The 21280-nt window shown below is 41.6% G+C and overlaps 1 protein-coding gene across 2 annotated transcripts in view; it reads left to right on the top strand.

Moving 5' to 3' along the window:
• LOC110259278 (uncharacterized) overlaps nucleotides 1-21280 on the top strand; it is a 312263-nt gene that overhangs the window by 189333 nt on the left and 101650 nt on the right. For both annotated transcript variants that reach the window (XR_014837071.1, XM_085011443.1), the window contains one exon: nucleotides 14281-14401. The gene's annotated coding sequence lies outside the window, so the exon portion shown is untranslated. The remainder of the gene's footprint in view (nucleotides 1-14280; nucleotides 14402-21280) is intronic.

Here is a 21280-nt window from a genome sequence, read left to right as displayed (position 1 = left end):
TTCTGTTGAGAAAGAGCGCATCCCAGTTCGAAAGGCTGAGAAGACTGAGAAATATGATGGTACAAGAAAGATCACACAGGGTCACAGTAAATGGATAGCCAATTCCTTGCTGTGTCTTTCTTAAACACATGCCTTAAGGTTATTCCCAATGTTCTAGCTGGTTAAGAAGGATTTGAGCAGAGAAAATAGAATGCGGTGGAATAGTTTTTCCTGTTGAGGATGATTGGTAGATTTTTTTCGTAGGTCTTTTATCCTTTCCTCTTGGCCCTATTAGCCCCCGCGAAGAGACAGCTAATAAATGCCTACATCAGGCCAGCCAGTCATTTTCTAGGTGATTTACATCACTCTCTTTTTTTTCTTCTTATGGCTGCACCTGCAGCATATGGAAGTTCCCAGGCTAGGGGTTGAGTCAGAGCTGCAGCTGCCAGCCTATGCCACAGCCACAGCCACACCAGATCTGAGCCACATCTGTGACTGAGCTTGTGGCAACTCGGGATCCTTAACCCACTGAGCCAGGCCAGGGATTGAACCCGCATCGTCACAGAGACAACGTCTGGTCCATAAGCCACTGAGCCGTAATGGGGACTCCATGTTTTACATCTCTTAATTTGATTTTCAAAACAGTTCCACCAGGAGTGTCTTATTATTCCTAATCTTATAGGTGGGAAATCAGAGGCTCAGAAACTTTTTATTTTATTTTATTTTATTTTTGGTCTTTTTTTTGCCATTTCTAGGGCCTCTCCCTTGGCATATAGAGGTTCCCAGGCTAGGGGTCTAATCCGAACTGTAGCCGCCTACACCAGAGCCACAACTCGGGATCTGAGCTGCATCTGCAACCTGCACCACAGCTCACAGCAACGCCGGATCCTTAATCCACTGAGCAAGGCCAGGGGTCGAACACGCAACCTCATGATTCCTAGTCGGATTCGTTAACCACTGAGCCATGACAGGAACTCCAGAAACTTTCAATAAATTTCTAAAGAATTCACAGCTAAGTGGTGAAACCAGGATTTGATCCAGGGGTTATTTTATGCCAAAGCCAGGGTCCTTTTTAGCAATCAGCCCCTCCTAACCTCTGCAGCTTAGGATACGCACTCTAAATGCACTGCGAGTAACATCTCCAATCTCGCTATGACCTTGACCCCCTTTACTCCAGAGCAGCTGGTTATTGCCTGCAACTCTCCTGTCCTTGAAGCTGGGCCAGCATTTTAATAGAATGACCTTTGCTCATATCATAGGAACAGCATCTGAGTTACTATCTCTTCTGTTAATTATTGGATCCCCTTCCCTCAAATCCTTGGAGAAACAGCCTCTTTAAAACCAACCTAGAGAATAGGAACTTACTACTCTTACTGTATCATTACCAGTCTTTGTCCAGCTCCAGGCACTATTATTACCCACTTTTTGTATAGGAGGCAATAGAGACATAGCAGTTAAGAAATTTGCCCAGGGGAATTCCTGTCATGGTGCAGCGGAAATGAATCCGACTAGTATCCACAAGGATGCAGGTTTGATCCCTGGCCTCTCTCAGTGGGTTGGGGATCCAGTGTTGCAGTGAGCTATGGTGTAGGTTGCAGACCTGGCTCAGATCTGGTGTGGCTGTGGCTGTGGCTGTGACCGAGAGCTGTAGCTCTGATTCAACCCTTAGCCTGGGACCCTCCATATGTGGCCCTAAAAACCAAAAAAAAAAAAAAAAGAAATTTGCCCAATGTCACTCCACCAGGTGGTGGTCAGGAGCCAGGGCAGCAGTGCTACTCTGTGCCAAGTAGGGCTTGGTACTTTAAATCGAAGGACTGGTTGAGCAGGGTTCTTCTTCAGTAGTCTTTTCACTTGATCGCCAATTTATAGATGAAGGAACTGAAGATAAAAGCAGGCACATGGGAAATGAAGAGTGGGAGATGAGATTTTAGTTGTCCTCAAACCCCTCATGCTGTACCAGGCAGGAGACCTTGAGTCTGAAGTATATCCATTCAAAGGCTTCTTAATTCTCCCGTGTAGCCAGGGAAACCTGTGGGCAGCGTTTAAATGCTGGTCTTCAGCCCAGACACCATCCCCACTTTGCTCCAGGGTAACTCTTGACTGTGGAGGAGAGAGAACGTTGTGGACAAGAAGAGTGTGTATGGATTTTATATACCATCCCCGTGCCAGTATTAGTAGATGCGACCAGGATCTTGAGTCTGATCTGGGTTTGAATCCAGCTCTCTTGTTCAGCCTCCTCTGTCTCATAAGACCAAGGACTAGATGCAAAGTGCCTGGCGTGGTGTCTGACACAGAAGGGCTCAATAACCTGAAGCTGTATTGAGAATCATGCTCCATCTGATTTGCTCTGAGAGGTGTGATTTACCTGGAACAGGTGTTGCTGCAGGACTCAGTTACATTTGATTCTTTGCCATGAAGTTTGTGTTCTTTGGATATAAGTGTTTATAAATACACAAGAGGGCTATGAATACTCAGGGCTTACCTGAAATATCATCAACTCTGTCCAGATATGCTTCTTTCCTTTGCCATTTTTGTATTTTTCTCCTCCTTGCCTCTCTCTCTCTCATCACAGGAGGTACAGAGTTTTAACTCTCAGCTCAAAGGAAAAAAAAAAAGACATAGGGAAAAGAGTGGGAGAGAAAAAGCATTTAACTAGAATGCCAAACAAGTGGGAAAGAAGATAAAGAGATATGATTGATTTTCTTCTTTGCTTTTTGAACACTATTTTAAGAAATTCTTCATACAATTTCAAAACCCCAAATCTAGAAATAGGCAAAAGAAACCACATGCTATCATTCTACTAGCCTCGCACATTTTAGCCAACACTTTTCCAGTCTTTTTCCCTATATCCCCACCTTTTTTTTTAAAATGTAGACATTTCAGTGTATATGGAGGATAGATATCTTTGTACTTTTTCTTTAAACATGTTGCTAAATTAAAAATAGTTATACTAAAGCCATGAAAAGACATGGCATAAATATAAATGAATATTGCTAAGTGAAAACAATTAGTCTGAAAAGGCTTCTGTGTGATTTCAACTTTAGGACATTCTGGAAAAGGTAAAACTTTGGAGATGGTAAAATGGTCAGTAGTTGCCAGGGGCTTGGCTTCAAGAGAGAGGGATGAGTAGCTGGGGCACAGGGGATTTTAGGGCTTTTAGGATAGTGCAGTTATTCTGTATCATATCCTGACAAATACATGACACTGTATGCTTGTCAAAACCCACAGAACTGTACAAAATAGTTAACCCTAATGTAAACTATGCACTTTCTTTAATAATAATGGATTGATATGGTTCATCAACTGTAGCCAATGTGCAACAGTAATACAGTTATTGATAATAGGGAAGCTGTGCACTGGAGGAAGATGGTATATGGGAATTTTCTGTACCATTTGCTCAGTATTTCTGCAAACCTAAAAGTGCTCTGAAAGCAAAGACTATAAAAAATAGATATATTAGAATTTAAAATTTTGAACATCTGTTGTGTCCTTCAAAATAGTCTCCTCAGATGCGATGTGCATGTTTTAAAGATACTGTCTTTGTGGGGGAAAAAAAAATCCATGTTGTATGTCCTTGTTGACACATTTCTACCAAGAGGAGGTGGGTGAGCAAGATGAAGGCACTGTTTTAAAATTACATTTGTGTAATCATAGAAAGATGAGAGGAAATGAGACATTTTCTCAGGTGACTCATAAATTGGACTGGAAAGTCTTCTTTCTAAAGGCAAGCATTGAGCACATGCATTCGGGTGGGAATATGTGGGTAGCCTCCCAAGAGAGCTCTTTGGAAGGGAACAGTGCTGTGGCTCATGAAGCCTTGCATGAAAGAAAAAAGATGAAAATACCATGTTCATGGCTTGATTTTATTCTTTCATGGGAACATGGGCATTGGTGACATTTGACTACCAACTCACAGCGGACATAGACTTTTGATCATATCCTAGTGACCATGTTCTAGCCACAGAATCTTGAGTAAATCTGAGCTCTAGTTTGTTTTTCCTTGAAACAGGGAATATTATCTTGGAGAGTGTGTGTAGGATGCAGAATCTGTGCCTGGAACAAGCTACTCAATACTGCTCAATCCCAGTAAAATTTGTTACCAATAAAATGGTTTCTTATTAAAAGAGCATCCGACTTTAGTATTCTCTTCTGAGGCTAGTATTCAAAAACTTGAGTTAAACTTATAAAAAGAGCCATATTTTGTGGCAGAAAATGTGCATGTCAATGAGATGGTACCTGACATGTTGATATCTATTATTTTTTTAACCAATTTTCTTTTTTGTAACAATTAAGGTACAAATTTTATGACGTCCCTTTCGTAAAAATTTGAGCTTATATAAGGTGATCTCTACAATAGTGTCACTTTCACTTACTAGAATTCTGATACACTTTCTTTTCTTTTTCTTTTTTTTTTTTTTGGTTTTTTTGAGGGCTGCACCTGTGGCATATGGAGGTTCCCAGGCTAGGGGTCCAATCGGAGCTGTCTGTAGCCACTGGTCACAGCCACAGCCACAGCCACGCCAGATCTGAGCCACATCTGTGACCTACACCACAGCTCATGGCAACGCCAGATCCTTAACCCACTGAGTGAGGCCAGGGATTGAACCCGCCACTTCATGGTTCCTAGTCAGATTCATTTCTGCTGCGCCACAACGGGAACTCCCTGATATACTTTCTTGAGTGGGAGGGAAATTCATATGCAGGCGCCTGGGCGTTATGAGTTGCCTGTAATTTGCAGCCTGTCTTGCCAACGCTGAGATCTGTAACCTGGTACAGCCGTGGATGTGTTACGGGAGTGTGATTTGTCACCTGTTTCATGGTGAAGGAGAGGACTGGGAATTGCTGTCTTGGCTTAGTCCAAAAGTCAGCTTGTCACTCCTATTACCCTTCAAAGGAAAACTCCAATGCCACTGTCATTCTTGGGGACCGCAGTTGGAGTCCAATTTGTTTTCCCAGAGAGTGTGTTTTTGCCTTCACAAATATGACTTCGAGCAAATGGTAGCACATCAAAGAGGGCTGATGAAGTATTCGGCTAATTGCTGATGCCCTTGATTGATATTTTAGGAATAAATATTAAAAATACCCAAATGAAACTTAGAGGAGGATAGAAATTAATTTTAGTAACAATATAATGCCACTTCCAAGCCTGGCTCTCAAAACTAACCATCAAGTTAATTTAATTCCTCAAACCCCATTGCTCCAACAAAATGTTTAAATCCATTCATTCTTTCATTAGGCTGCCTAAGAGCACCATGGAGTGATGAGAAATGACGGACATGGCATTCATGTTTCAAAAACCCCTCAGTTTCACTTCATTTTGCATCTTGACATGGGACTAATGTTCTGCATTTGCATGCTAAAAGAGTATTTTTAATTGTAAAAGTGGTGTTGTTAAATTACCTTCAAATGAGTTTATTTTAAACGGTTCATTAAAGTTTTTGAAATCATTCCCTGCATGATTGCATCTCCTCTCTGCTTTGATGTATTACATCTCTCACCAAAAAAGCCCGGCCATGAGAGAAAAACCTTTTCTTGCAAGACTCACATCTCCCGATCAGGCCGGTTTTGAAGTGAGAGCAGTGAAAGCCTCACGTGATCCCAGAGTGGCCGAGGGCACCATCTCTGGCACCTCGGCCGAGAGGCTCCGTTGAGGGGTGAAGGCGGGTGGCTGTGTTCAGCGATAATGGAAGGTCAAAGCCACAGAGGTTTCAAAAGGCTTGTGTCAACTCAGAAGATGAAAAGCAGCTCCCCCTGGAGAGCTAGTTTGGTTCTGAGATTTAAATACATCTCACAGATTCTGTGTGTTCACTTTCATTTCAACTTTTCTGCCTGATGCCACCTTTCCCCTTCATTATTTCTCCTCTCTCAGTGTCTTCTCAAACAGTGGCTCTCACTCTTTTCATCCTAAGCTGCAACAATGACTTTGCCAAAGTTGGGTTCTTTTAGACACACATAGCAGGATTTTTCTGAGGTTGTCATTTGTGTGTTTAGGAGAGTTTCTTTATCATATGACTCATTTAGAGTAGGTTTTGGGGAATACAAAATGGGCAGCCTATTGGTGGGGTAATTCAATTGTGATTCCTCAGTTATTATTGAAATCCTAATTATCCATCCAGGCCCACTACTTTCTCCAGTGGTGGAACCGCTCATCAAAAACCACTGAGTAAGAAGTCTTTACCCAACAAGATAGACAATGTGGAGAGACGATGAGGACAGCCAGCTCTGTTCTATGCTGTAATATATAGAATGTCAGCACTTTGCAGCATATAGATCAGTGGATGGTGTTGAAAGTATCTCTTACCATCCTTCTTGCTTGTCAGATAAAATCCAAACTCTGCTTAATGACTCCAACCATTCTAACCTTGAGTACAAGCACCATTTCCATTTCTATTTGGGCAGAATTCCAGCTTCCTCCCCCTTAAATCTATTATTGAAAATGCTGTTCATCCTTCTGCTGACTTTTAAGACACCGTATTACTAGTATGCATTTACAGTTTGTTTTAAAGTGTTTTAAGCCATGGCAGTAGCACAGTAGTCAATGCATGGCTGAAGCCATTGTCAACAGTGGAACTCCTGCTTATTCAAGTGAGCTGCTGATTCCTAGGCCTTGACTTTTAATCTTTGGCCAGTGTTAGCTTTTTCTTGAACGTGTAGCACTCACAGTGCCATCAGCATTTATTCAGCTCCTACTATGTGCAGGACAGTATAATTGGCACAGCGAGGAATTAAAAAAAAAGTGGAAATGGAGAGGAAATGAAAGCCACTAACCAATTTCTCTTTGATAATTACTCTGCTGTGTATTTTCCCACGCATGATCTTATGACAACCTTGCAGGATAGATGTGATCATCCTTGTCTTATACGTAAAGAGGGGGCAGATTCTGATTTTAGCCCTTAAGGGGCTTACAATCCGATGGAGACATAGGTGCATACACATGATAGAATAACAACATACTGTCATAATCTATGTGGGAAGAGAATCTGAAAGAGAATGTGTCTTTATGTCCAACTGAATCACTTTGTTGCACAGCAGAAATTATAACAACCTTGTAAACCAACTGTACTTCAATAAAACTTCAAAATGACAAAAAAAAAAAAAAAGGAAAGTACTACTTAAGGAATAGCAAATGAGTATTTACAATGTAACTACCACAATTGTCAGAAAGAAAGGTCATTAATTTGGGATGGGCTAAATAGGAAAATCTTTGATACTGTGATGGGGCGGGGATGGAAATTCATTCGTTCTGTAAGCACTTTGGGAGTGTCCACCATGATACTTTTTTAAGGATGGGAAGTCTGAGGGTAGGGACTGACTTATAAATGGGAACATCAAGGGGAGAGTGACTATGTCATGTGATATAGGTTTGAAATCAAAGAGGAAATGTAATAAATAGGAAATGTTGGACATGACACTTTGAGACTCCATAGCTTATTTGGGTATTTTTTACATTTTTCTTCTCTTCTGGTGGTACATTTGTTCACTTCACAGAATTCACTAAGACATGGAAAAGCTTACATTTTTGATGTTTCTCCTCCATCAACTCTTGCTTTTACATCAAATAGAAACAACTTATTTCATTTCCCAGGTTTCAGACACTTGCTTTTTTTTTTTTTTTTTTTTTTTTTTGTCTTTTTGCCATTTCTTGGGCCACTTCCACGGCATATGGAGGTTCCCAGGCTAGGGGTCTAATTGGAGCTGTAGCCGCCAGCCTACGCCAGAGCCACAGCAACGAGGAATCCAAGCCGCATCTGCGACCTACATCACAGCTCATGGCAATGCTGGATCCTTAACTCACTGAGCAAGGCCAGGGATCAAACCCGCAACCTCATGGTTCCTAGTTGAATTTGTTAACCACTGCGCCATGACGGGAACTCCAGGGCACTTGCTTTTATAAATTTCAATTTGGCTAATAACATGGTATATTCAAATTTTCAAATTCACTTCTACCTTACTTCTGCCTATTTTTTTTTTTTCAGGTGAATGTTTTTAGCACTAAGAAAAGCAGTAAAGGCCGAAAAGTGACTGATATTTGAGTCATCCGAATTTCTCTTAGCATCCGAATTTCTCCAGTTACTGAATGGTGAAAACTTGGGATGTTTAGTTCACACTATACAACAAAAGGGTTCTGTTGTCTTATTAGAAGAGAAGTCTTTTACTGAAACTATTCATTGAACTGACATAATAAATCAATGCCTGGTTCCAGACAGTCCTGTATTTTATTGCTAACTAGGAAGTATATTCAGAAAGATCTTATGGTTCTGTGACATAAGAGGTTAGTAGATTTCTCTGAATATTTGCAAATTCCTACAAAACATGTTGATAGTGCTACCACGTAGCAGTTTGGCCACCTCCCTGAGGAACCTGTATTTATTCAGTTGGCATATACTGGAATGACATCAGAGCACTGAATTACAAGTTAGAAAATATAGATGTTCATTCTGGATTTGCTCATCAGTTACTACTTCTGCGGCCTTGGGGAATCACAGAATGTCTCAAAGCCTCAATGTCTTCATTGGCAGAGAAGAGAAATACTACCTCCTTAGGGTGACTGTGAGGATCAAATTCATATCTCTTGAATGTTCTAAAGTATTTTTAAAATATAAAATATTTTCATTACATACCAATCCCCACTGACTGGAATCGTACGCTCGTTTATTCTTCCTTAGGGGTCCTGCCTCAAATTAAAACATATATCCTTCTCCAGTAAACAGAACCAGAGCTCTTTGGAGAAATGGCTGATCTTAGGGCCAGGGTAGGAAATATACAGGATCTGCCTGGAGCATCTTGTAGTGCTAGAAAGTAAAGAAGAAACAAATAAAATTGATCCCACAGGGATGGGAGTTATGTCAAAGAGACATAGGAGCCAACTGAAAGAGCACCCAGCAGCCAAAGCTGGAACAACGTGATCCACAAAATAAATACATTGGTGTTGGAGTGTAACTCAAAATATTTTTTAAAAAAGTCCATGAGTCCACACTATTATAAATAACTGATTGCATAAATAAGTCAAGGGGGAAGAGAATAGATGCATTTCTGATATAGAAGAATTCCTATATAGAATAGAAATAGGTCTTCTGCCGGAAAGGAGGTAGAGCATGATTCCTGCTCCTGAAGTGTGGGCTGTGCATAGTGACTTTCCGCTGACAATACAGTGTCCCACCTACTCTGATCATGAGAAAACCATTAAAAGAATCCCAAGTGAGGGACGGTCTATAAAATACCTGACGTGTACTCCTTACAACTGTCAAGGTCATCAAAAACAAGGAGAGTGATACATGAGAAGCCTGAGGACATGACAACTAAATGTAATGTGATTTCCTACGTGGGGTCCTAGAACAGAAAAAAGGAGATTTAAGGGGAAAAAAAAAAAAAAAGCCTGTTGTGGCTCAGTGGAAATGATTCTGACTAGGAACCATGAGGACCCAGGTTCGATCCCTGGCTTCGCTCAGTGGATTAAGCATCCAGCATTGCTAGTGAGCTGTGGTGTAGGTCACAGATATGGCTCAGATCTGAAGTTGCTGTGGCTTTGGCGTAGGTCAGTGACTGCAGCTCTGAATGGACCCCTAGTCTGGGAGCCTCCATATGCTGTGGGTGCAGCCCTAAAAAAAAAGAAAAAAATTTGTTCATTAATTCTGACAAATCTGCCATACTAATCGAAGAGAATGGGAGAAACTGGTTGTGGGTATATGGGAACTCTCTTACCAAATTCACCATAAGTTTGTGAATCTGAAACCTTTTAAATGAGAAAAATAATTCAAGGACTCTTTGGAAAGTGTTTAATATGTCTGGATAGAGAAACTTCTACCATAATTAAAAGAGAGCTTTCTTCCACTTGAAATCAGTTGGTTTTCTTTCAAGCCTAGTGAATTGTTTTTCATTACTGAAATATACACTTTAAATAGTGAATTATTACTAATAAAATGTTCAGTGGAGCATAATTTCAATATAAAATGAAACGCTGGTTTTCATCATGAATCATATCTATTTTAGAAGGGAAGAAAAAAATAATAATTATAAGATAAATCCCCTTTTAGTTCTGCAGAGCACTACTGCTACTCTTAGATGAAATAAATTTTGCCACACTAACCAAAAACAAAATAAAAATCCCATGTCCCTATATTTTTATTTGTTCTGGTTTTACTGATCATCACTAGCTCTGAGATGTCCAAGATTTTTGAATATTCCAGGGACCCTTCTCTTTAGCCTTCATCTTTTATAGAACAAAGGATCCTAAGGTTCTCAATTCTTACCTCTGTAGAAGCCCTATTATCTCTTTATTCTTGGCTCAATTTAAAATCTGAAGTAAAACCGAACGCTAGTACCTTCAAAGCAATGGGCATACACCAGATTTCTGGTCATTTTACCTTTATGCAATGTGATTGCTTTGCTTGAACCTTAGCTAACAACCACACAGAGATGCATGTGGGATCCCAGGTACTTTCCCTGCGACACTGGAGAGGCACCCAGCAGATAACGCTGTTGAGCAGAGTGGTGACATAGTCTGGATTTCATGCAAGCTTCCACAGACTTGCTGCTCTGAATTGAACTATCCAGTATGAATTGATAAGACAGTCCCAGGAGATCAGAGGCCTCTCAGTCCTGTGACTTCAATTCACCATAGAAACTCACTAATTATTTTGATGGTTTAGAAAGGATAAAGAGAAGAATTATATATTTTTGTTATTAATGGACTCTCAGAAGAAGCGTGAGTGTCATAAAATTGAAAGTAGACTAACCACTGGTATACTCAGTCCTTCAACTGAGCTTGGCCAAGGTAAGATGGGTCACAGAGCCCAGAGAAGTTCTTCTCCTGAACTCTGACTTCAGGAGAGCCCAAACCAGAAGTGGCTGAGTGTAGGGCTGTCTTGCAAAAAATGCTGAACCTGTCTAAAGAGGCTATTTTCTTGCTTGACTTTAGTTAAGTAAGAAAGTGGTGTCAGAGTTCCTGTCGTGGCTCAGTGGTTAACGAATCCGACTAGGAACCATGAGGTTGTGGGTTCAATCCCTGGCCTTGCTCAGGGGTTAAGTATCTGACGTTGCTGTGAGCTATGGTGAAGGTTGCAGACGCGGCTTGGATCCCACATTGCTGTGGCTTTGGCGTAGGCCAGCGGCTATAGCTCCGATTCGACCCCTAGCCTGGGATCCTCCATATGCGGCGAGAGTGGCCCTAGAAAAGGCAAAAAAAAAAAAAAAAAAAAAAAAGAAAGTGGTGTAGAATTGTGCATTTATCTCAGTGACATACATATTGCTGAAAGTTGAGCTTCTAACTCATCTGGAAAGAAATATTCAAATATACTTTTCACTCAACCAAGTTAATCCTGGGTTGAATTTATGTAGTGACAATGCATTTTAAGCCCAGTCCTCTGCTGGGTGGCCTGCATTGTAAACCAGTGAGAATCATTGACTACATTTAATATTCAGAGTTCTCAGGTCACTGGAGAGCAATCATGCATTGACCTGAGCCAGGAAAGCATTCTCTTGCAGGCTAACTTTTCATTCTCTTGATTATTCTAACAAGAAAAAGTATTTTACAGGTGGTTGTCTCTGGGTGGCCAATGATTATTCCTAGTTTGCACTGGCTGTTTAGCTAAGCTTAGCTGCTTAGATAAATTCTCCTGAGATGTCCTAAAGATTTCTAGCTTGTTACCTCTCTTCTGGGCTTGCTCCTTCTTTGGAGATGAAGATTCTACCTCACTTTGTGAATCTTTTTCACTCTTTCCTTCCAGATGAGGGGAGAGTTGGCATCTGCTGAAAGGGGAAACAAGGATATGTCCACATGGGCCAACAAAGATCAGGGTCCACTTTCAATCCAGAGTTTGGAAAATAGTTTGTGAGGAGTGGAGTCAGTGTGTTGATCTGGGAAAAAGTCAGTGGGAAGAGCATCTTAAGAATATGGACACTAAAAGGAAGAGAGTCTGTGAAATGGGGAAACAACACAGAATAATAAAAAGCAAGGCTCAGCAGGGGTCTAGCTAAATTGTAGGAGAATGGAAGAGTGGACACAGGATGGTTCTGCCAACTAGTGGTAACCAGGGTTACATTTGCAAGCTCTGGACCAGTTCTGTTGATTATACTACTTCTAATTCTGATTCTGTGTGCACTGGTTGATACTTTAATATCTGCCAGGTGTTATCCTAAATTCTTTCAGTTAGCCTTCAAAACAACCCTTTGAATTTGTGCTGTTGTTGTCATCTCCGTTCTAGCTACAAAAGTGGCTGAGCCAGGGTTCAAGGAGGAGAGTGGAAGGGAGGGGGGAATTATAAAATCATGAGATTGCAACTTAAAAGGACAAAACTTTGGTTCCCATACACCCTTTCCTTGGAAAGTGTGAGGACTAAACTTAGCAGCAGAAATCTGTTAATTTGCAGGTATTTTAGAAGTTTTATCACATAGCATTATTGATACTCCATGTGACAGGCAGAATTTTAGTCCAAGTGAACTCTGCCCCCTAGTGGTACTCCTGTGAATATGTTATGTTACATGACCCAAGGGACTTTGTGGGTGAAATTCAAATTACTGGTTAGCTGACCTTAAAATAGCAATTGGTCTTGGATTATCCTTGGGAGCCAAAGGTGATCACCTGAGACTTTTGAAGCAGTGATTTAAAATATGAGGATTCTATATGCTGTTATTGCCTTGAACCCGAGGGACCCATGTGTCAAGGCACTGAATTCTATTCAAAACTTGAATGAGTTTGGAAGTGGAATCTTCCTTGGAGCCTCCAGCTAAGAGCCCAGCTTAGTGGACATCTTGCATTCAGTCTTGTGAAGCTCTGTGCTGAGAACGCACCTGAATCATACTGTGTCCAGACTTCTGACCCCTAGAACTCTGAGATAATAAATAGATGTTATTTTAAGCCACTAACTTTGTGGCAATTTGGTAATGCAGCAATAGAAGACTAATACATTTCTCAAAGCCCCAGTGGCTTCCAGAGTGTGGCCTTTGTCTGTATCCCCAGCTCCATCTCATACCACCCTTCCTCACTGCTACAACACAGACTGTGATGGGTTGACCTGTGGTCTCCACAAGATATGCCCACGTCCTGGCCATCAGTATCAGTGGATGTGATGTTACTGAGAAAACTGTCTTGGCAGGTGTAATTAAGGATCTCAAGAGGAGATCATATTCGATCAACCAGGTAGACTGATCCATTGACCAATGTCTTTGTGAGAGATGAAAAGAGGAGGAGACCGTGGGTGATGGGAGCCAAGACTGAAGTTACACAGTCCCAGGACAAGGAGCCTCCAGAAACAGTCATAGACAAGACAGATTCTTCCCTCTGGCTTCCCAGGGGGACATAGCCCTGCCAACACCTTGATTTAGGACTTCTGGTTTCTGGAATTGGGAGAAAACGAATTTCTGTTGTTTTAAGCCCCTGACATTGCAGTAATTTGTTAGAGCCGCCCTAAGAAAAACTCATATACTGACTCTTCCGTTCTTAAGAGGGTCACAACCCTTCCTTCTTTCTCAGTGTTTTGGAATTGGTGCCTCTCTCCTTTGAGTTCTCTCCTGAATTCTTCCCATCCAATTGTCTGGCAAATTCCTTCTCATCGTTAAGGTCTCAGCTGAGTTGAATGTTGCTTAGAAAGGCTGTTCCTGACCACTCTCCTTCACTACCCTGGCAGTAATTTAGGCTTCTCTGTATATGCTCTCAGAGCAATATGTTTTTCTGTACTTATTTGCATAATCATTTGTCCCATTTTTCCCCCACTAGACCGTCTACTTAGGGACAGTCCTCATTTCCGTCTTACTCACCCCCCATGGCACCTGTCACAGAGTAGGTTGGCTTTAAATAGTTGTTGAATGAGTAAATGAATATTCCTTCTGACTCATTCTCTGCTCGGAAATATCAAAGGGATCAATCCCATGTAAAGGTCACTGGAAAAAACAATTTTAATGTTCCTCTTCCTGACACCAGACTTTAATGCCATTTCCCGAAGTGCCAACCTTCTATTAATATTCACACTGAAGAAATGAACAAGGGTGGGAGCCTCAAATGGGAACTGTTAAAAATAAAAAGAGAATAGGTGGGACTCAGGGTTGGTGCTTCTGTTTCTTTAGAGGCTTTTCAGATTTGTTTCTAAAGAGCAGCCGCTGAGAGGAGGAGTGGGATGTCTGATGCCCACAGACTTGTCCATGTCAGGGCAGACAGCCTGTGCTGTCATCATCAATGTTTTTTTTCTTTTAATTTGTTTCCCCCTTTTTGTTTAAGTGAAAGTAATTATGTTTGCATTAGATTAAGCACCGGCTTGTTTTTGTGCAAAACAATGGCGATCTTTTTTTTTTTTTTCCTCTTCCCAGGTCATGTTCACTGTGCCATCGTGACAGTCGTGCTGAGGAGTGAAGCCACGGGCATCTTGCAAACTTGGAGCTGTGTCCTGGGAGACTTCTACTTGCCCTTTGAAGATGGGAAGAGGGGCAGGTAGGAAGGGAAATGAAAGGAAGAGACTGGAGTTCCTTTAGTTAATGTGGACTAGCAAAATCAAAAATCCTTTAATTAGCTTTTGGTTTGGCTTTCCTGGGAGGTCCCATGACAAGCTAAGTTCTTTCAGTCCTCACTTAATGCAGCAAAAAATAATTCAGTTGTGTGTGACCCTCGTCATTCGTGTCCACTTACTGTGTGTTTTGTGGCCAGTGGGCCTCCAGGGTTTTCCTCAAGTACCCGGGTTCCCTCCGTCCTTGGATTTTCCTTGAGTAAATTCTTGGACAAACTATTCTTACTACCACGAGATTCTCTGCAGTTAAGGAGAGAAGCTGGGGAGCTTCTGCAGGTGGATGGAAGGGGTAATGCCGAGACCAGTTCAGCAGGTGAGGGCTGAAGAATGGGTGCTGTGAAACTTAAGAAAAAATTAACAGAAAACAAGACACAGAGACATTTGTCTTAATTCAAGGTGAGAACCAGGGGACTCAAGGTCTCAGGGACCAAGAGCGCCCCTGCCTCAAGAAACGACACTGTTTGTATTGTGCTCTTTAGGACTACCTCAAGTGAGGACGGGGTTGTAGGTGCGGGATATAGTTCTGTTATTATTTTTAAAAGTCACATAGCTGGTGGCTGGTTAAGCTTTTATTCTGACTTTTGGGCATTTAACAGTCATTAGCATTGAGGAAGCCTGGCCTTAGCTGTCTATGCATAGCATCTAGAGAATCATCATTGTGCTTCTTTCTGCAGACGGTGTGCCTATCTGCAGCGACCTGGCATGCCTAGGTTTGCACCTTCTTCTCCTTGCTGATGCATATCCCATTAACAACCCCTTATAAACCCCCTGGGGCCATGAGGCTCCTCTTTCTCTTATTTTAGCAGGACATATCATGCTGTGCCTATCTGCACAGGTCTGGCATGCCTAGACCACGCATTATGTCCTCATTCAGGCGACCACATGAATAACTTTTGGTCTTTGTTCTTAAGCTGAAGTCATTTACCAGCACTGCGACTGTTTTTCAAGCAGGAAAATGGGGTAACATAAAGCAGGAGGAGGTGGAGTTTTCAGCGTAGAAAATAGAAGCAGAGAGGCTAAGAAAAGATTGCAGAAACATGTCTCCCGACACGGTAAAGCCTGGAAAGCTTCTGTGGGTGTACAGGAGGGGTGAAGCCCGGGGAGAGGGCGAGCTCCCTGAAGCCTCTGAAGAGTAAGAGCAGTGACCTTCGAGATCAGCAGTGGCCAGTGAGTTCTGACAGCAGAATTCCATCGGTAATTGGAACAAACAGAATGTTCCCTCTCTCTGTGGAGGGTGCATTCTTGGTTTTCTTCAGGGGGCTCCCAGACAGTTTTGAGCTCCTGAGCCTGGTCTGAATGACTCGATTTGTTAGTACAGGAAGCTTTCGTTGGGGTCAAGACCTTATTTGAAACTCCCCCCGAATTTCACTGCTATTCTCATCTTCTCTATCCCTGGGAGACTGGCTGGGGACATGTGCAGATAGTAGAAACTCAGAGAAGATTGGGGTAGGATTCAGGCTCTGCCATTTATTGGTCGTGGGGACATCAGCTTCATTTAGTGTTCAGAGGGTGGGATAATGTTCACATCTGAGGATCGCTGTGAAGAGAAAAGGTGAGATAGTGTGGGATGAGCATCCACGCAATTCCTGGTAGATAATTCTCTTTCAAAAAAGAGTGGCCAGAATATTCCCCAAGCCGTGTCTTTGGTGGATTATGCTGATAGCTGAGAGAGCACCATGATTACTATTTACTTAGGACCTGACAGTTTCATCCTGTCCTTCACCATGCAACACAGCATTTTCTCCTCAGAGTCATCCTTTAACGCAGGGGAACATCATTTTTTTCTCTTTCTTGGTTAACATAGACTTTTATCCTCCACACTGTCTACCACAGTGAGACCTTCCTTATGCCACACAACCCCCTGTTTCCCTATTTCTGCATTAACAGGGATATTCATAAGAAGAGAAAAACACTTAGAACAAATTTTTTTTGGAACACCTCTTCTTGGCAGACAGTCTGCAGATGAAAGCTGGTCTGACCCCCTCATAGCCCCTGTAGGGAAGGTTTTACTACTATCCCCACATCGGAGATGTGAACTTGGCGGCTGGGAAGGTTGAAGCCACGGTGTCTGACACGAAAGCCTTTGCTTTTTTTTAATGAAACCATCTCTCTCTCCCTATGTTTTGAGGAATAAGAAGGTGAATTCTGAACACGGGACAGAGTAGAATCTGTGCATCCTTAATTCCTCTGTGCACAAGACAATGATCCCTTTCCCTTGGGGAAAATGTTCAAAGAACCCACCTTCTCTCCCTGAAATGATTAATCTTTTTTTTTTTTCTTCTTCTTCTTCTTAAGGTTGCACCTGCGGCATATGGAAGTTCCCAGGCTAGTGGCTAGGTGTTGAATCAGAACTCCAGCTGGTGGCCTACATTATAGCCACAGAAATGCCAGATCCTTAACCCACTGAGCGAGGCCAGGGATGGAACTCTCATCCTCATGGAAACTAGTTGGGTTCTTAGCCCGCTGAGCCACAATGGGAACTCCTGAAATGGTTAATCTTTACATCTGGAAGGGCGATGAAAGGGTCCTTCAGAGGACCACGTGTGTGAGTGCATCCGTGGCGAATGGCACATCTCTACCGGCTTTGGATTCCCCATGGCAAAGCACAGAGCTGTGAGTCATGGGTATTGTTCCTTGATCCCTGAGGAAAAAGCTCAAATTTCTTATCTTACATAATCTCAGAAGGTCCTTTAGTTAGTAAATGGTTGTGCATCGCTTAGCTGTGTGTCACCTTCAGAAAACAAGGGTTCGGTATGTGGAGTTTGAGGAATGGGCTGAAATGAGACCATCTCTCTTTGTTGACAGCATCCCATTAAGCACTCAAATCCATCCTCAGCCATTGTTCAGGGGTTTCACAGTCTCTCTGAGGGAGTAATTACAAGACATTGAGCTATGAAGGGAGCCTGGGCTCCCAAAACCATAGCAGATTGACACACTTGACAGGTTGGTTCTAAAATTGCCTTTTGTTCAGTATAATTCAGCATAATTCAGTGAGGCTTTGTGTCTTTCCCCTCCCTAACTGTATAAAACTAAAGCTCAGTGTTGCTTCGTAACGTTCTGCTATTATTCTAATGGTTTTTTGGATTACTTAGAAAAGCCTCCCCCTAATCACCATGCTGATTCCTCATTGTTCTCATGAGTGTTTTTACTCTGAAGTTGCCCTGGCAGTGTAGCTATGCAGTCTTCACAGCTCATGAGGACATGCAACAGTGTGGGGTGGGTATGGGGGGACGACACAGAGCTCTGTACAGTAATATCTGTCTCTGAAACGCTTACGGTTCTCATTGACTGAACAGATATACCTGTGTAAGAAACCTAATGTCATAGGACAGAGCTCCTAAGTTGCAGGAGAGGTGGCACTTTGAATGGTTTATTCACACTGTGTCTGGCACATAGGGTGTAGTCAATAAATAGGCATTCAGGGAGTTCCTGTCGTGGCTCAGTGGGAAACGAATCTGACTAGCATCCATGAGGACACAGGTTCAATTCCTGGCCTCGCTCAGTGGGTTAAGGATCTGGCGTTACTGTGAGCTGTGGTGTAGGTTGCAGATGTGGCTCAGGTCCCGTGTTGCTGTGACTGTGGCGTAGGCTGGCAGCTGTAGCTCTGATTAGACCCCTAGCCTGGGACTCCACCCTTGGCCCTTAAGAAAAAATAACTGGGCATTCGGTGAATGAATAAATAAAGGGTGCAATAGGCAAATGAAAGACACAGACAGCATGGCAGAAAAGAAAATCCACAGGCTTTCGAGGAAAGGGGAAAATGCCGCCTTCACTATTTAATTGTGAGATTTGTGGCTTGTCATTGCATCTGTTTTCTCAAATGTGAAATGGATAGAATAAGTGTTTCTTTTTTTGCTTGTGATGAGTTAATGAGAAAATGTTTGAAAAAAAACCTGGAATGAGTACATGTGTGTGTATGTATATATGAAGATATGAATAAATATGTATATATTTATTTCCTCCCTTGTTCTAAAAAGGAGTTGAGGTGAGACACAAAAGCATCCAAGTTACTAGGATTATATATAAAAGTAGAGGAGAAAATATTAGTGGAGGGAAATTAAACACGGGGAAAACTCAAATATAATTATATAACCATAAATATAATTGAATGTAGTGCATAAATAGCAGGGTTTATACATATGTTTACATGGCCTGGAAAAGACCTGCAAGTTTGTCTCAGCTTTCTAATGAATAAAGCAAAGAAGTTAACATGATAATATACATAATTCACGTTGTTAGTCAAATAAAAACAAAACAACTCTTCAGAAGTGGTCCTGAGAAAAAAGGGGAGTTTTGCTATAAACCACATTCTCAATAACAGAGTTCAGTGGGTTATTTCTTATAGTGCACGGCAGTGTTGAATCTAGTAAAATTATGCCTTAATGTGGGAAGGAGGGCATTAAAAACCCCATAGTCTTTTTTTTTTTTTTTTTTTTGGCTCTTTGTAGAATGTAGGAGTTTCCACTGTCACATCTAGCCTGTGCTAAACCTGTATGTATTAGTTATGGTTCTCCAGGGGAAAAAATATATGTTGTTTTTTTAATATACAGTTGACCATTGAGCAGTGTAGGAGTTAGGGGTGCTCACCCTCCATTCAGTCAAAAATGTGCCTATAACTTATAGCTGGCTCTCTACACACATGGCTCCTCCATATCCATGGTTCTACATCTCCACATCCGTGGATTCAACTAACCACAGACTGTGTAGTGCTGTAGTATTTACTATTGAAAACATCTGCATATAAATTGACATGCACAATTCTCTCTCTAAATATATATGGGAGGGGGGAGAGACTGAGGGAGACAGAGAGAGAGAGGAAGAGAGGAAGGGAGAAGCATTTATTATAAAGAATCGGCTTATACCATTTTGGAGGCTAAGTCTCAAGATCTGCATTGGAGAGCTGGAGATCCAGGAAGGCTGATAGTGTAACCCCAGTCCAAGTATCGGCAGGCCTGATATCTAGGAAGAGCCAATATTTCAGGTTGAGTCCAAAGGCAGGAAAAATATGATGTCCCAGGTCAAGGCAGTTCCCCCTTACTCACCAGAGGGTAAACCTTTTTGTTCTATTCAGACCTTCGACTGATGCTCACATTAGGGAGGGTAATCTACTTTTCTCAGTCTTCTGATTCAAATCCAGCAACACCCGCACAGAAACGCAGAATAATGTGTGGCCAAATCCCTGGGCACCACGGCCCAATCAAACTGACACCATCACACTCATCTATTGAGTTTTCAATTTGAGGTATTTTTTGTACAATAGACGGAAGGGACAGCAAGGAAAATATTAACCCATTCCTCTTACAAATATTTGAAGAGATAGGAACTGTCCCTTGTAAAATTAAGGAGTTTATTCAGGATATGCCCTTGGAAAAAAGGCCATCCTTACTCTTTAGAAGTGGCCAGTAGAAGACTTCTGGCTGCTCAGTTAATAGTAAGTGCTCAATAATTGCTAGTTACCTTTAAATTTCTTAAAGAACTTAGCATTTGTTTGGTGTATAAAAGGCAGCAAATACAAATACTCTGTCCCTTCCATACCACGTACTAGACTTACTAGACATGTGACCTTGGGCAAGATACATTTTTCTCTTTCCCTCTCTTGCTGTATAGATATTATAATAAAATGTCTTTTTATTATATTATTATATCTTATTTTTATATATTGTATATATTATATATTACCTATATATAATATATATATTTTTTGGCTCTGCCTGCTGCATGCAAAAGTTCCTGAGCTAAGGACTGAACCTGCACTACAGCTGTAACCAGAGCCACAGCTGTGACAACATTGGATCCTGAACCTGCTAAGCCATGAAGGAATTCCACTTCTCCTTATTTTTAAAAGCTGAGGTACACTGACCTAAGAGTGCTACATGTTGTTGGATTGTTGTGACAATTACGTGTGTTAATATATGCAAAATACTCAGGATAGTGCCTACAACAGAGAAAATATTCAATAAATGTTACGTGCACTATTACTGGTAATGCTGATGTTATAATCATTCTCTGCCTTAGTCAACACATTTTCTGGAAGTTGGGGCGGGATAACTAGAACATCAGAGATGTGGTTCTGCTCTCCTGCTGTTTTCTGCATGTGTATTATTTCCCACACATAAAATGAGGGGTTTTCCTTAGATGGCAAAATTCTCTTCCAGTTAGAACATTTTCTGATTTTTATAAGCTCAGATGTACTGAGTTTATAGAGTCAGCTGTCAGTGATTCAGGGCTGGTTGATGACTATGTAGTATATCAGGACTATGTAGACGTATCAACAGCATTGGTGACACTCCTTATCCATCCCTAGGCCTCGACACAGACTCCCATTAAGAGAATATCAGAAGAAGTGGATTTGAAAGGAACAGTATATACTAATTAGAACTGGATATATAATCATTTGGAGTACACAGAAAAAGAAATGCTTTGCTCATCATGAAATTATCACCACCAGCCTTCATTGAGGGTTCAAGAGGCATTACATCAGTGACCCTTTCAAGAGCTCTTTGAAATAGATGGTATTATTAACAGTGTTTCACAGAGGAGGAAATTTAAAGGCTCTAACTAGTTGAATTGTGCAGTGACGTGAACCAAGAGATGGCAGGTCTAGGACTTGAATTGGGTCCACTTCACTCCAAAGCCCAACTGGTGAATCCGTGGGGTTTGCTGGGTCCTGCACTTTGGCTATGCTCAGATCATCTTCCAGTTGGTGCCTGAAACTATTTAAAATACCTTTTTTACGTGCTCACTCTGTGTATCCTTTCAAAGGAAGTACCTGCTGATTCTATTACCTTTCTCTTCTTCTCAGCTGG

This window comes from Sus scrofa, chromosome 2, assembly GCF_054392235.1.
Source record: "Sus scrofa isolate SSC_HxYL_T2T_F1_AM1 chromosome 2, Sscrofa_HxYL_maternal_Yorkshire_Landrace_v2.0, whole genome shotgun sequence".
NCBI lineage: Eukaryota > Metazoa > Chordata > Mammalia > Artiodactyla > Suidae > Sus > Sus scrofa.
The sequence above is the reverse complement of the archived record's forward strand: the minus strand, read 5'-3'. Positions and strand labels throughout refer to the sequence as shown.